The sequence below is a fragment of the Tupaia chinensis genome, unplaced genomic scaffold (assembly GCF_000334495.1).
Source record: "Tupaia chinensis unplaced genomic scaffold, TupChi_1.0 Scaffold000659_1, whole genome shotgun sequence".
Taxonomy (NCBI): domain Eukaryota; kingdom Metazoa; phylum Chordata; class Mammalia; order Scandentia; family Tupaiidae; genus Tupaia; species Tupaia belangeri.
The window spans coordinates 72,211-85,472 of NW_006160181.1; the positions used below are offsets into that span (position 1 = coordinate 72,211).

Here is a 13,262-nt window from a genome sequence, read left to right on the forward strand (position 1 = left end):
ACACTAAAAAAAAAAAAAAAAAAAAAAAAGAAAAGAAAAGAAAAGAAAAGAAAAGAAAAGAAAAAAGAAAGAACAATTGTCTCCCCACTTCGGAACTCTGCAATATGGAGATTTTCACCTCTCTGGAACCATTCAGTAAAAACTGGTCTCTTAAGAAGGGGAAACCTGCAGCAAACACAATTTTATGCCCCTATACCTCAAACATCACCTATGAGAACTATACCATCACAAAATTTATCCTCTTCTCTTAATTTGTTCATTTTTGTAACACTGAATCTCCATAATTTTTTAGCTTGAAGTGAAGGAGATCTGATCTTTCAGACATTTTGGCAGACCTTCAGGAAGGCCGCCGTCTGGATCCAGCACCACCAGGAGCTCTGGCCCCTTGGGGCTCTGGGAAGGGGGGCTATTTAATTTTATTTATCATTATTATTATTTTTTAATTTGCCACAGGGCACATGCACATCTGGGACCCAAACTGTGGTTGGCCATATGGGAGTCCAGTGCTGCAAACACCATGCCACTTGCTGGACCCAACATTCTGAACGCTTCTAACTAAACATAATTTTTTTTTAATTTTATTTATTTATTCATTTTATGTTAATTTGACCAGAGAGAGACAGAGAGAGGGAGAGAAGTGAGAAAGCAAGCCACCAGGTCCAAGACTAGAACCGTGGTCAGTCATGTGATAGTGTCCAACACCTTAACCACCATGCCACCTGCTGGTCCCACAATTATTTTTTTTTTAAGAGAGGTTTTTGCTATAGAGTGCGTGTGCTCGACAGAGAGACAGAGAGACAGAAAGCAAGAAATCATCTCCCAGAGAGACAGAAACTGAGAAATCATCCCCCAGGGGGGATGGCCACACCACAATCCCTTCTCCTCCATTCTCTTCTCGGGATCCTTGGCACACACGCACACACGCCTGGCATGAGTTTAAGCCACCAAATCAGGACTCGAACCACGGTCTACTACATGGAAGCCCAGCGACACAGCCATTATGGCATCTGCTGGTCCCCCTAAATACAATTTTTTTAATTAAAAAAAAAAAATCAAAGATAGAGAGGCATGGTGGTTAAGGCATTGAACTCCCACATAGCCAACCATGGTTCAAGTCCTGGACCTCACGGTTTGATTTCTCAATTTCCCTTTCTTTATCTCTCTGGTCAAATTTGAAAAATAATAATAATAACAAATAAAATTAAATAAATAAATAATTCTTTAAAAAATAAAGGACATTGCTACTTTAGAATAAAAAGGTAATTTTTTTTTTTTTTAGGATAAAAAGGTACATTTTAGGGATAGCATATTCATTTTCTTATAACCCAAACTATATCATCTGCATGTGTTCACTGGGGGAGTGCCTAATATCCTCCTTACCAAGTAAAGGGGAAATTCCGTATATCTTTCTAAAGTAAATTAGAAGCAAACTGGAAATCCAATGCAGAGATTTTGTGTCCAAAGAGATAGGAAGAAGAGGCTTGACTCTCTTTAACACTCATGGCAGATTTATGGACATGCCTGGCTCAGGGTCCTCAGCCCTGGGGACCGAAGTTACCCCGGGTCCCCTGCAGGAAGGAAGGAGAGGAATCTGCGCCAACACCCAGCAGGTGGTCAGGAATGGCTTCAGATTCTCAGGGCCTTCAGAGTGGCCCTGGTCTCTTGCCATCAGTTGTCCCAAGAACATTCACCTTCCCTCGTGATGGTTAAGATTCCAGAAAGATGGGGCCGGCAGGTGGTGTGGTGATTAAGGGGGCTAGACTTCCACATGGCCAGCCAAGGTTTGAGTTCCAAACCTGGCGGCTTGCTTTCTCGCTTTCCCTTTCCTCTCTCTCTCTCTGGTCAAATTAAAGACAAATAAATAAATAATGTTAAATAAAATAATTATTAAAAAAAAAAAAAAGATTCCAGAAAGAGGGAGACGTGAGACTCTCCAGGAGGATTCCTCCCCCTCCGGGTGGGCACTCACCTCACTTGCCTCACCCTCAGCCCAGCCCCGAGCCCACAGAGAAGACGGAGATGATCCAGGTCAAGCTGGCCGAGCAGGTAGAGTGTTAAGACGACAATGGCCACCAGCACGAAGGCTGTGACCAAGCAGGGCACCGGGTTATCCAATGAGGAGCGTAACCTGCTGTCGGTGGCCTACAAGTACGTGGTTGGGGGCTGCGGGGCCGCCTGGAGGGTCATCTAGAGCATCAAGCAGGAGGCCAACAGGAAGGTGCAGCTGCTTAAGGACTATTGGGAGAAAGCGGGGTCGGAGCTGAGTCTGTCTGCACCACGGTCCTGGAATGATTGCGTACGTATTTAATAGCCAATACAACTAATCCCGAGAGTAAAGTCGTCTCTCTGAAAATGAAGGGAGATTACTTCCAGTACCTTGCTGAGGTCGCACATGGTAATGATGGAAAACGAACGATAGATAACCCCCAAGGAGCTTACCAAGAGGCATTTGACATAAGCATGAAAGAGATGCAACCCACACACCCAATCCACCTGGGGCTGGCTCTGAACTTTTCTGTATTTTACTATGAGACCTTAAGAACCCAGAGCTTGCCTGCACATTGGCTAAAACGGCATTCGATGAAGCCATTGCAATGGCTCCATATGCTGAACAAAGACAGAAAGTCAGCACCCTCGTCGTGCAGTTGTTTAGAGACAACGTTCTGGACATCAGACGGTGCAGGAGAAGAATGTGACGCAGCAGAAGGGGCCCCACACTAGAAGCATACAGAGTGTCATCCTCCTTCCCTTCGATAAACCTTTTGACACATTTCCATTCCTATTCCACTCGGATTTCCTGTAGAAGGAAACCCCCTCGTGTATGAATTGGCTGTTTTTAGTCTTCACGCCGCGGCTTCGGGAAACTCTATTCCTTGATTTGTGTTTGTCCTAGACTTCCTAATGTGCAGTTACTACTGTAGAAAAGTATTAATAGCTGGGGCTAGCAGGCAGCGTGGTGGTTACGAGCACTGGACTCCCACATGGACGATTGCAGCTCGAGTCCCGGACCTGGCATCTTGCTCTCTCACTTTCTCTATCTTTCTCTGGTCAAATTAAAAAACAATAATAATAATGAATAATGTTGAATAAATTAATTCTTTTTTCAAAAAAGCGCATGTTATTTCATACTACACTAGAAGGGGTAAATAAAGTACACAAGTCCAAGTCCAGGACGTCAGTACTTTCCCATGCCGGTGTGTGCACGTGTGAGCGGGTGTCTGGTCGCTAGTGACTGTAGAGAACTGGGCCACGAGCATGTGCTGCTAATCATTGAACTGCAGTCCTAAAAAAAGCCTTGTGAAATGTTATGCCCTCGGTAACAAGAGAGTAGCATAAAAGAATGTGTATGGGATCAGCTGTTCATAGCTTATAAAATCACATTTATAAAGCATTCACTATGGCTGTGTAACGATTGCAAACCCAGACTTTAAGGGACAGGTGAATTTACTACTTTTTGAGGTTTCTTAATACTTCCCTTTCATCTTTATGTGAAATGTAGCTGTGATACTTTTTGTCTGCGTTGTGATACACTTGTTTTAGGGATGCCTGGAAATGTGCAAAATTGAATTACATTCCTTAGACTTTGTTTTGTTTTGTTTTAAGGGTTGTTTTTTTGTTTTTTTTGTTTGTTTGTTTGTTTTTGCTACAGGGCGCATGCACTCACCAGAAAGACAGAGAGAGACAGAGAGATAGAGTGAGAAATCACCTCCCATGGGGGAAGGCCATGTGGCAATGCCTCCTCCATTCTCCTCTCAGGATCTTGGGCACGCACGCACACGCGCCCGGCGTGAGTTTAAGCCAGGTCCAGGACTTGAACCACAGTCAACTACATTGAAGTCCAGTGACATAGCCATTACACCAACTGCTGGCCCTGACTTTTTTTTTAATATATAAAGAATTATTTTTTTACTTAGCTGTACTTATTTATTTATTTTAATTTGACCAGAGAGGAACAGAATGAGAAACGGAGAAAGAGAGGGTAAGTGAGAAAGCAAGCTGCCAAGTGCGGGACTTGAACCAGACCGGTTGACCATGTGGGAGTCCTGCCCCTTTAGCCACCACACCACCTGCTGGCCCCACATTCCTTAGACTGTTTTACCATGGATCCGTTTCATGGGCCATTTTTTCCTCAGATGTAAATGATAGCTGGTTGAGTGTTATATGGAATGAAGTGGACTATTTTTTTAATTCATTTATTTATTTTAATTTGATCACAGAGCCAGAGAGAGAGAGAGAGAGAGAGAGAGAAAGTTAGAAGGCAGGCTTCTAAGTCCAGGACTCGAACCATGGTCAGTTTGTATTTGATAGATTTGATTCTAGGGACAAGAGCACAGGGGGGAATAAAAGCATATAGAGTCCACGTTACTTACCCTCCTGGTAAGGGAGAAGGTAAGCTTGGTGGGACCTCCAAATATGTTGCAGAATTTATGTGTTGCTGAGTTTGTGTCCTGGATCACAAAGAGTTAGGAGCTCAGACAGCAAGAGAGGATAGCAAAGCAGTTTACTGAGACGACAAGACCCCAATGGAGAGGGGTCCCAAAGGGAGGCTGCTGACTTGGGGCTCTCGCCAGGGGTTTATCTAGCAGTCAGAGCACCGGCTGCTGATAAGGAAGCTCTCTGATAAGGAAGTGGGCTTCAGAAAACAGTTACATGGTCGTCTGGGTGATTTATGACCCCATCTTTGTGGGGCCAGCAGACTTTATTGATCTGCATTTTTGTTAAAATGTAGTTAGCAAATAGAAACAGTTGCCCTTAACTACTTTGAACCCTAATGCAACCGACTCTTTGCTCACTAAAGCAGCCACTGTATGCGAGGGGAACTGCAGGTGGTAGAGTGGTTAAGGTGTTCGACTCGCATGTGGTCGAGATTTGAGTCCTGAACTTGGTGGCTTGAAACTCATGCCAGGTGCACATGTGGGTGCCCAAAATCCTGACAGGAGAAAGGATTGCAGCCTGGTCTCTCTCTGTTTCTCTGTCTCTCTGGTGAACACACACTCCCTATAACAAGGAAAAAAAAAAAAAGCAGTCACCGACTTCATCATCTTGGGTAGAACATACTACATCTTTTTTTTTTTTTTTTTGAGAGGTTTTTGCTATAGGGCACATGCACTTGCCAGACAGACAGAGAAAGACAGAGAGAGAAAGCGAGAAATCACCCCCCCCAGGGGGATGGCCACGCTGCAATCCCTTCTCCTCCATTCTCCTCTCGGGATCTTGGGCACGCACGCACACGCGCCCGGCGTGAGTTTAAGCCACCGGGTCCCGGACTCGAACCGCAGTTGACTACATGGGAGTCCAGCAACATAGCCATTACGCCAACTGCTGGTCCCAGAACATACTACATCTTGAGTAAAGATTACTGTGTGCGCATCTTGGGACTTATTCCTAAATAAGTTTCAAGTTGGGACCAGCAGATGGCATAATGGTTACATCGCTGGATTCTCACATAGTTGACCATGGTTCAAGCATTGAGTCCCGGACCCAGCAGCTTACGCTGTCTCTCTGTCTCTGTCTTTCTGGTGAGCGCACGTGCCCTATAGCAAAAATCCTCCCCCCCCCCAAGAAAAAAACCAACCTCATACCAGGTGTGTGTGTGTGTGCATGCCCAAGATCCTGAGAGAATAGAAGGGAAGGGATTGTACCCCCCTAGGGAGGTGATTTCCTCTTTCTGTCTCTCTGACAAGCACATGCACCCTATAGCAAAAATCTCTCTTAAAAAAAAAAAAGAGAGAGAGATTTTATGTGTGTTTGTGTGTGTGTGTAAATCTTTTTGGAGAGGTTTTTTTGCTATAGGGCACGTACACTCACCAGAAAGAGAGAGACAAAGACAGAAAGCAAGAAATCACCCCCCAGGGGGGATGGCCACACCTCAATCCCTTCTCGTCTATTCTCCTCTCAGGATCTTGGCCACTCACACACACGCACCCAGTGTGAGTTTAAGCCGCAGGGTCCGGGACTTGAACCATGGTCGACCACATGGGAGTCCAGCGACATAGCCATTACGCCAACTGCTGGCCCCTGTATATATATTATGTGTATGTATATATATTATGTGTGTATATTATATATTGTGGATATATATAAGTGTGTGTATATTATATACGTATATATATTATGTGTGTATATTATATATTGTGTATATATTATATGTGTGTATATTATATACATGTGTATATATATTATGTGTGTATATTATGTGTGTATATTATATATTGTGTATCTATATTATATGTGTGTATATTATATATGTTTTTGTACATATATTATGTGTATATATATTATATGTGTGTATATTATATACATGTGTATATATTATGTGTGTGTATATTATGTGTGTATATTATATATGTGTGTGTATATATATTATGTGTGTATATTATGTGTGTATAGTATATATTGTATATCTATATTATGTGTGTATATTATATACGTGTGTGTATATATATTATGTGTGTATAGTATATATTGTGTATATATATATTATGTGTGTATATATTATGTGTGTATATTATATACGTGTGTGTATATATATTATGTGTGTATAGTATATATTGTGTATATATATATTATGTGTGTATATATTATGTGTGTATATTATATACGTGTGTGTATATATATTATGTGTGTATAGTATATATTGTGTATATATATATTATGTGTGTATATATTATGTGTGTATATTATATACGTGTGTGTATATTATGTGTGTATAGTATATATTGTGTATATATATTATATGTGTGTATATTATATACGTGTATGTATATGTATTATGTGTGTGTGTATGTATATATCCCGAGTCTATCTCCCACGTCGACATGACCAGTGATAAATGCCTTCACTGGTTGATCCAGGACTGGTAGATCGTGGAAAAAGTATCTGGGGGTGAGATGTGGATAGATGTATGGGAATGGTCTTGAGATGGAAAGAAAGGTCATTGTATGACTATTTCTTTTTTTTTAAGAACTTTAAATTTAGGGGCTGGCAGGTGGCATGGTGGTTAAGGGCGCTGGACTCTCACATGGTCAAGCTCAATTCGAGTCCTGGACCTGGTGGCCTGCTTTCTCACTTTCCCTCTCTCTCTCTCTCTCTCACTCTCTCTCTGTCCCTTTCCAGTCAATTAAAATAAATAAATAAAGTTAAATAAAATAATTATTTATTTTATTTTAAAAATTTTTTAAAGAATTTTAAATTTGGAACCAGCAGATGATTTAATGGTTACATCGCCAGACTCCTACGTAGTCAACCATGGTTTGAGTCCTGGACCCAGCACGTGTATGTGTGCCCAAAATCCTGACAGGAGAATAAAGGAGAAGGGATTTGGGCATGGACATCCCCCCAGGGGGTGATTTCTTACTTTCTGTCTCTCTGTCTCTTTCCAGAGAACACATGTGCCCAATAGCAAAAATATCTCTAAAAATTTTTAAATGATTTTTAAATTAAATTAAATTAATTTTTTTTTTTGGAGAGATTTTCACTGTAGGGCACGTGCGCTCGCCAGACAGACAGAGAGAGACATAGAGACAGAAAGCGAGAAATCACCCCCCAGAGGGGATGGTCACGCCGCAATCCCTGCTCCTCCATTCTCCTCTCGGGATCTTGGGCACGCACGCACACGTGCCCGGCGTGAGTTTTAAGCCACCGGGTCCGGGACACGAACCGCGGTCGACTACGTGGGAGTCCAGCGACATAGCCATTCCACTAACTGCTGGTTCCCAATTAAATTAATTTTTAATGTGAGCAGTGATGGCAAGAGAAAGGGAAAGTAAGAAAACAAGTTGCCAGGTCCAGGACTTGAACCATGATTGGCCATGTGGGAATCCAGTGCACCAACCACCACGCCACCTGCCGGCCCCTGTGTGACATGTTAATGCCGACCCGAAAGCACCAGCACAGAGGAGATGCTGCACAGACAAATGTACAGAGTGACTCAGCCACTGTCGGTCTGCGAGCTCCCGGTTCCGAGCAGTGGAACAGTGCATGAGTAACTGAGGTAGGCATAGAGGCCCTGCGGGGGCTCCTACGCACCGCGGTTGAACCCATTACTGCTGCTGCCAGTCTCCAGCCCATCACTGACAAATGCCAGCACTAAGCCCCAACATGGCGCCATGCCACGAGGACAGCAAGCAGCCACTCAGGGACAGGTTGCTGACACCAGACCCCACCACCCTTGACTGGAATTCACACGCATGCTGGGTATAGGTTTGCCTCTCCTGTCTACAGTCTCTGCTAGAACCCTCTCCAAGGTCTTCCAGTGTTTGATCCGAGGCTGGCCCACGGCCTATGGGTTAAAGGAGCCAAATCCCACATAGCCTACTGCAGTTCAAATCCCAGCCCTGCTGCTTGATAAACGACACCAGCACGTGTGTGTGAGTACCCCAAATCCCAACAGGATGGAGAAATGGGGACTGCAGCATGGTCCTGCCCCATTTGGGGTGCTCTCTCTCTCTCTCTCACCCTCTTTATCTCTCTCTGGTGAGTACACGTGTCTTCTAGAAATTAAAAACAAACAAATGGGCCGGCAGCTGGCATGGTTGTTGGGGTGCTAGACTCCCACATGGCCAACTGGGGTTCGAGTCCTGGACTTAGCAGCTTGCTTTCTCACTTTCCCTCCCTCTCTCTGGTCAAATTAAATAATAATAATAATGACAAATAAAATCAAATAAATAATTCTTTAAAAAAAAACACAAGAAGCATTTGATCCATCAACACTGAGTCTATATTAATTATCTTAAACTAAGGGATTTATATTATAGCAAAGGGAGTGTGGCAGTATGCCCATGGTATGGTTTGAATGTCCCCAAAAGTTCACCTTTTGGAAACTTAACTACCATTGTGAAGATATTAAGAGAGAGGAGGCGGGCCGGCAGGTGGCAAGATGGTTAAGGGCACTGGACTCCCACATGGCCGACTGCAGTTCAAGTCCCAGACCTGGTGACTTGCTTTCTCACTTTCTCTCTCTCATTCTGTCCCTCTCTGGTCAAATTAAAAATAAATAAATACGGACCAGCAGTTGGCATAATGGCTATGTCACTGGACTCCCATGTAGTCGACTGCAGTTCGAGTCCCGGACCCGGTGACTTAAACTCACGCTGGACACGTCTGCATGCGTGTCCAAGATCCCGAGAGGAGACTGGAGGAGAAGGGATTGCGATGTGGCCATCCCCCCTGGGTGGGTGATTTTTCACTTTCTGTCTCTCTGTCTCTCTCTGTCTTTCTGGCAAGTGCATGTGTCCTATAGCAAAAACCTCTCCCAAGAAAGAAAGAAAGAAGGAAAGAAAAGGAAGGAAGGAAGGAAGAAGGAAAGAAGAAAGAAAGAAAGAAAGAAAGAAAGAAAGAAAGAAAGAAAGAAAGAAAGAAAGAAAGAAAGAAAGAAAAAGTTAAATAAAATAATTATTTAAAAAAAAAAAAAAGAGGGAGGAAGCCAGCCAGTGGTCTGGTGGTTAAGGTGGCTGAGGCATTGGCGTCCCTAACCCAATGATCTGAAAAACACGCTGGGCATGTGTGCATGTGTGCCTGAAATCCTGGAGAAGAGTGGAGGAGGAGGGATTGTGGCATGGCCAACCCCTCTGGGAAGTGATTTCTCGCTTTCTGTCTCTCCCTATCTCTTTGTCTCTCTGTCTCTCCTGCGAGCACATACACTCTACAGCACAGTTTTTCTTTAAAGTTTAAAAAAATATAAAAGAAAGTGGAGGCATTCCCAGCCACCTCTGCCATCGTACTCCCATTGGCTCTTCAGATCCAGTGTCACCTGCAGCTCCTGAGCTCCAGTCAAAGGAGAAGGGGAGTGAGGAGGTCTCTCTACCATGGCTGGTACAAAGCAGCCAGCCAGAAAATCCACTGGTGGAATCCAGGGTGTAACTGGCTATAACAGCAGCTTGCAAGAGGGAGCCCTCTACTGGAGGGGTAAAGAGACCTCATAGTGCAGGTATCTGCACTCCGCGAAATGAGACATCAGAAGCCCACTGAACTTCCGACGGGCAAACTTCCTCTCCAGAGTCTGGTGTGAGAAATTGCTCAGGACTTCTAAACAGACCTGCACTTTCAGAGCACAGCTCTCAGTGCTTTGCAGGAGGTAGGTGAGGCCTACTTGGTGGACCTGTTCAAAGACAACACACACACCAGCCTGTGTGCTATCCGTTCCAAACACGTGACAGTTATGCCAAAAGACATCTAGCTAGCATGCCACACACACAGAGAACGCACTTAAGGATCCACCAAGGGGGCCAGCAGATGGTGTCATGGTTACGCCATGGGACTCCCACATGACCAACTACAGTTCGTGTCCCAGACTCAGCAGCTTTAAACTCAGGCTGAGTGTGTGGGCATGTGTGCCCAAAATCCTGAGAGGAGAACAGAGAAGGAATTGCAGCATGGTCATCCCAGCTGGGGTGGGGAGGCATGATTTCTTGCTTTCTAGCTCTGTCTCTGCCTCTCTCTCTCTCCAGTGAGCATATATGCCCTACAGCAAAAATCTCTCTTAAAAAAAAAAAAAAAAGAATCCGGACCGGCAGATGACATAATGGTTATGTCGCTGGACTCCCACATAGTCAAACATGGTTTGAGTTGGACCCAGTGGCTTAAAACTCACACCTGGGGGAACCAGCAGTTAGCGTAATGGCTATGTCACTGGACTCCCACGTAGTTGACCGCGGTTTGCATCCCGGACCCGGTGGCTTAAAACTCACGCCAGGTGCGTGTGCGTGCGTGCCCAAGATCCCGAGAAGAGAATGGAGAAGAAGGGATTGCGGTGTGACCATTCCCCTGGGGGGTGATTTCTCGCTTTCTGTCTCTATGTCTCTCTCTGTCTGTCTGGCTAGCGCACGCGCCCTATAGCAAAAAACCTCTCCAAAAAAAAAACAAAAAACAAAACTCACACCTGGCACATGTGGGTGCGTGGCCAAAATTCCAAGAAGACAATGGAGGAGAAGAGATGGCAGCATGGCCATCTCCCCTGGGGGGTGATTTCTCGCTTTCTTTCTCTCTCTCTCTCTCTCTCTCTTTCTGTGTGTGTGTGTGTGTGTGTGTCTGGCAAGTACATGCACCCTACAACAAAATTTCTCTTAAAAAAAAATTCCACTAAGATGGGAAATATTTCATACTTCCCCCCAATTTTTTTTCTTCTTCCAGTTATTGGTAGTTCTGAACATAAGCTATTTTTTCCCATAGGATCAAAAAGTACCTAAGAACATGACTGCAAGAGGAAAATAGGGGATAGAAATCAAGTATTGGCAGTTTTTCATTTTCAATTGTGTGTGAAAGTCAAAATGTTTCAGTGTGGGGCCGGCGGGTGGTGTGGTGGCTGGGGCACTGGACTCTCACAGGGCCAACTGTGGTTTAGGTCCTGGACCCGGTGGCTTGCTTTCTCTTCCCCCACCCCCAGTCTCACTCTGCTCACTCTTGAGGAATAATAATAATAATTAAATAAAATAATAAAAAAATCATTTCAGTGAACAAGCTTCAGCAATTAAACTTTATAACAATTATATGTAAATGTAGTAAATATTTCTGGACAATGCTAGTATTCAGATTTTTAAAAAACAAATAAGTTTCCTATTAACAGCAACTAAGTAGTGTGTGTAGCATTTTTATCATACAGCAGATTCCATACATTCGCTGTATTTTTCTGAGTTTTCCTATAAGCAAGTTCAGGTTTTTAATATTGTCTCTCTTTGGGACCAGCAGATGGTGTAATGGCTATGTCCCTGGACTCCCATGTAGTTGACAGCAGTTCGAGTCCCAGACCCGGTGGCTTAAACTCACCCTGAGCACGTGTGCATGCATGCCCAAGATTCCAAGAGGAGACTGGAGGAGAAGGGATTGCGGCGTGGCCATTCTCCTTGGGGAGTGATTTCTCGCTTTCTGTCTTTCTGGCAAGCACACAAGCTCTATAGCAAAAACCAGACCAGAAAGGGACAGTACGAGAGAGAGAGACAGAGAGAGGGAGAGAGGGAAAGTTAGAAAGCAAGCCTCCAGGTCCAGGACTCATACCATGATCAGCCATGTGGGAGTCCAATGCCCTTAACCACCACACCACCTGCCAGCCCCTCAAAGATTGTTTAATGTTCATAATCCACAAGGAAAATAGGAGTGGCTAAAAGTGAGAAGACTTGAAATAGTCATTCAATGCTTTTTAACTTTTTAAATGAATTTAGTTGAAAAGCATAATAACATAGGCCTCTCCGTTTGAGTGCCGCTTTGGTAAAATGGTCCCCAGATCCCCTCCCGTCTGTGAAAAGATGAGTGTGGTGGGTGAAAAGAATTGGAATAACAAGTACAAAAAAATAGGAACAAGTCCTTAAAATGATTTCATTTACCATTAATATATGCTTTCTGAATAAATTTGGGGAGGGGGAACTACATTATCACAAAATTATACACATTTTTTACAAGTATATACATTCTGTATCAGAAAACAGACTTGAAACTCAGGTTTATAAATAGATATACGTATCCTTACATTCTGAAAAATAACATCCTCAGAAATAACTCCACAGAAAAAATACCTAGTTACTACTGAAAATAATTCTTGAAATGTAAAAAGTAGACTTAAATAGTATATTTTAAATGACAGAACTATATAATTACAGAGATCAGATGGGTAAAGCGTAAAATAGGACAAAACTTGTGGCCTACTGTGTTAATTACAGAATGTTGTGTGAGTGGTTTTTTTAAGTTGTTAAGGCAAGAAATGTCAAATGCTTTAGAATGAAATTACAAACAGATCGCTGATTAAAAAAAGAGAGAGAGAGAGAGAGAGGGAGAGAAGACACAGCTGAGGGACCGGCAAGTGGCATGATAGTTAAGGCACTGGACTCCCACATGGCCAACTGCAATTCAAGCCCTGGACCCGGTGTCTTGAATTCACAACAGGCATGTGTGTATGCGTGCCTAAAATCTCGAGAGAAGACTGGAGGAGAAGGCACCGTGGATGGCCATCTCCCCTGCAGGAGGTGGTTTTTCACTTTCCCTCTCACTGTCTCTGTGGCAAACACACACACCTTATGGCAAAAAACTTTTAAAAAATGGGGGGGGGGCTCTAATTTTATTTTCGTAGTTTTTAATAATATTTGGTCATTATTCTTATACCACATACTCATGTTTCCAGGTAGAACTTCTATTAAACCAAAGTTTTTCAGCCAAGAATGATACTACCCTCTAAGGAGAATTTTGAAAAATTGGGAAGTCAGGACTTTTATTGTTATTTCAAAATCAGGCAAGGGGGGGACCAGCAGTTAGCGTAATGGCTATGTCGCTGGACT

The 13,262-nt window shown here is 43.5% G+C and overlaps 1 pseudogene; it reads left to right on the top strand.

Moving 5' to 3' along the window:
• The first annotated feature begins 1,517 nt into the window (after nucleotides 1-1,517).
• Nucleotides 1,518-2,746, top strand: LOC102480201 (14-3-3 protein theta pseudogene; annotated as a pseudogene).
• Nucleotides 2,747-13,262: the final 10,516 nt, after the last annotated feature.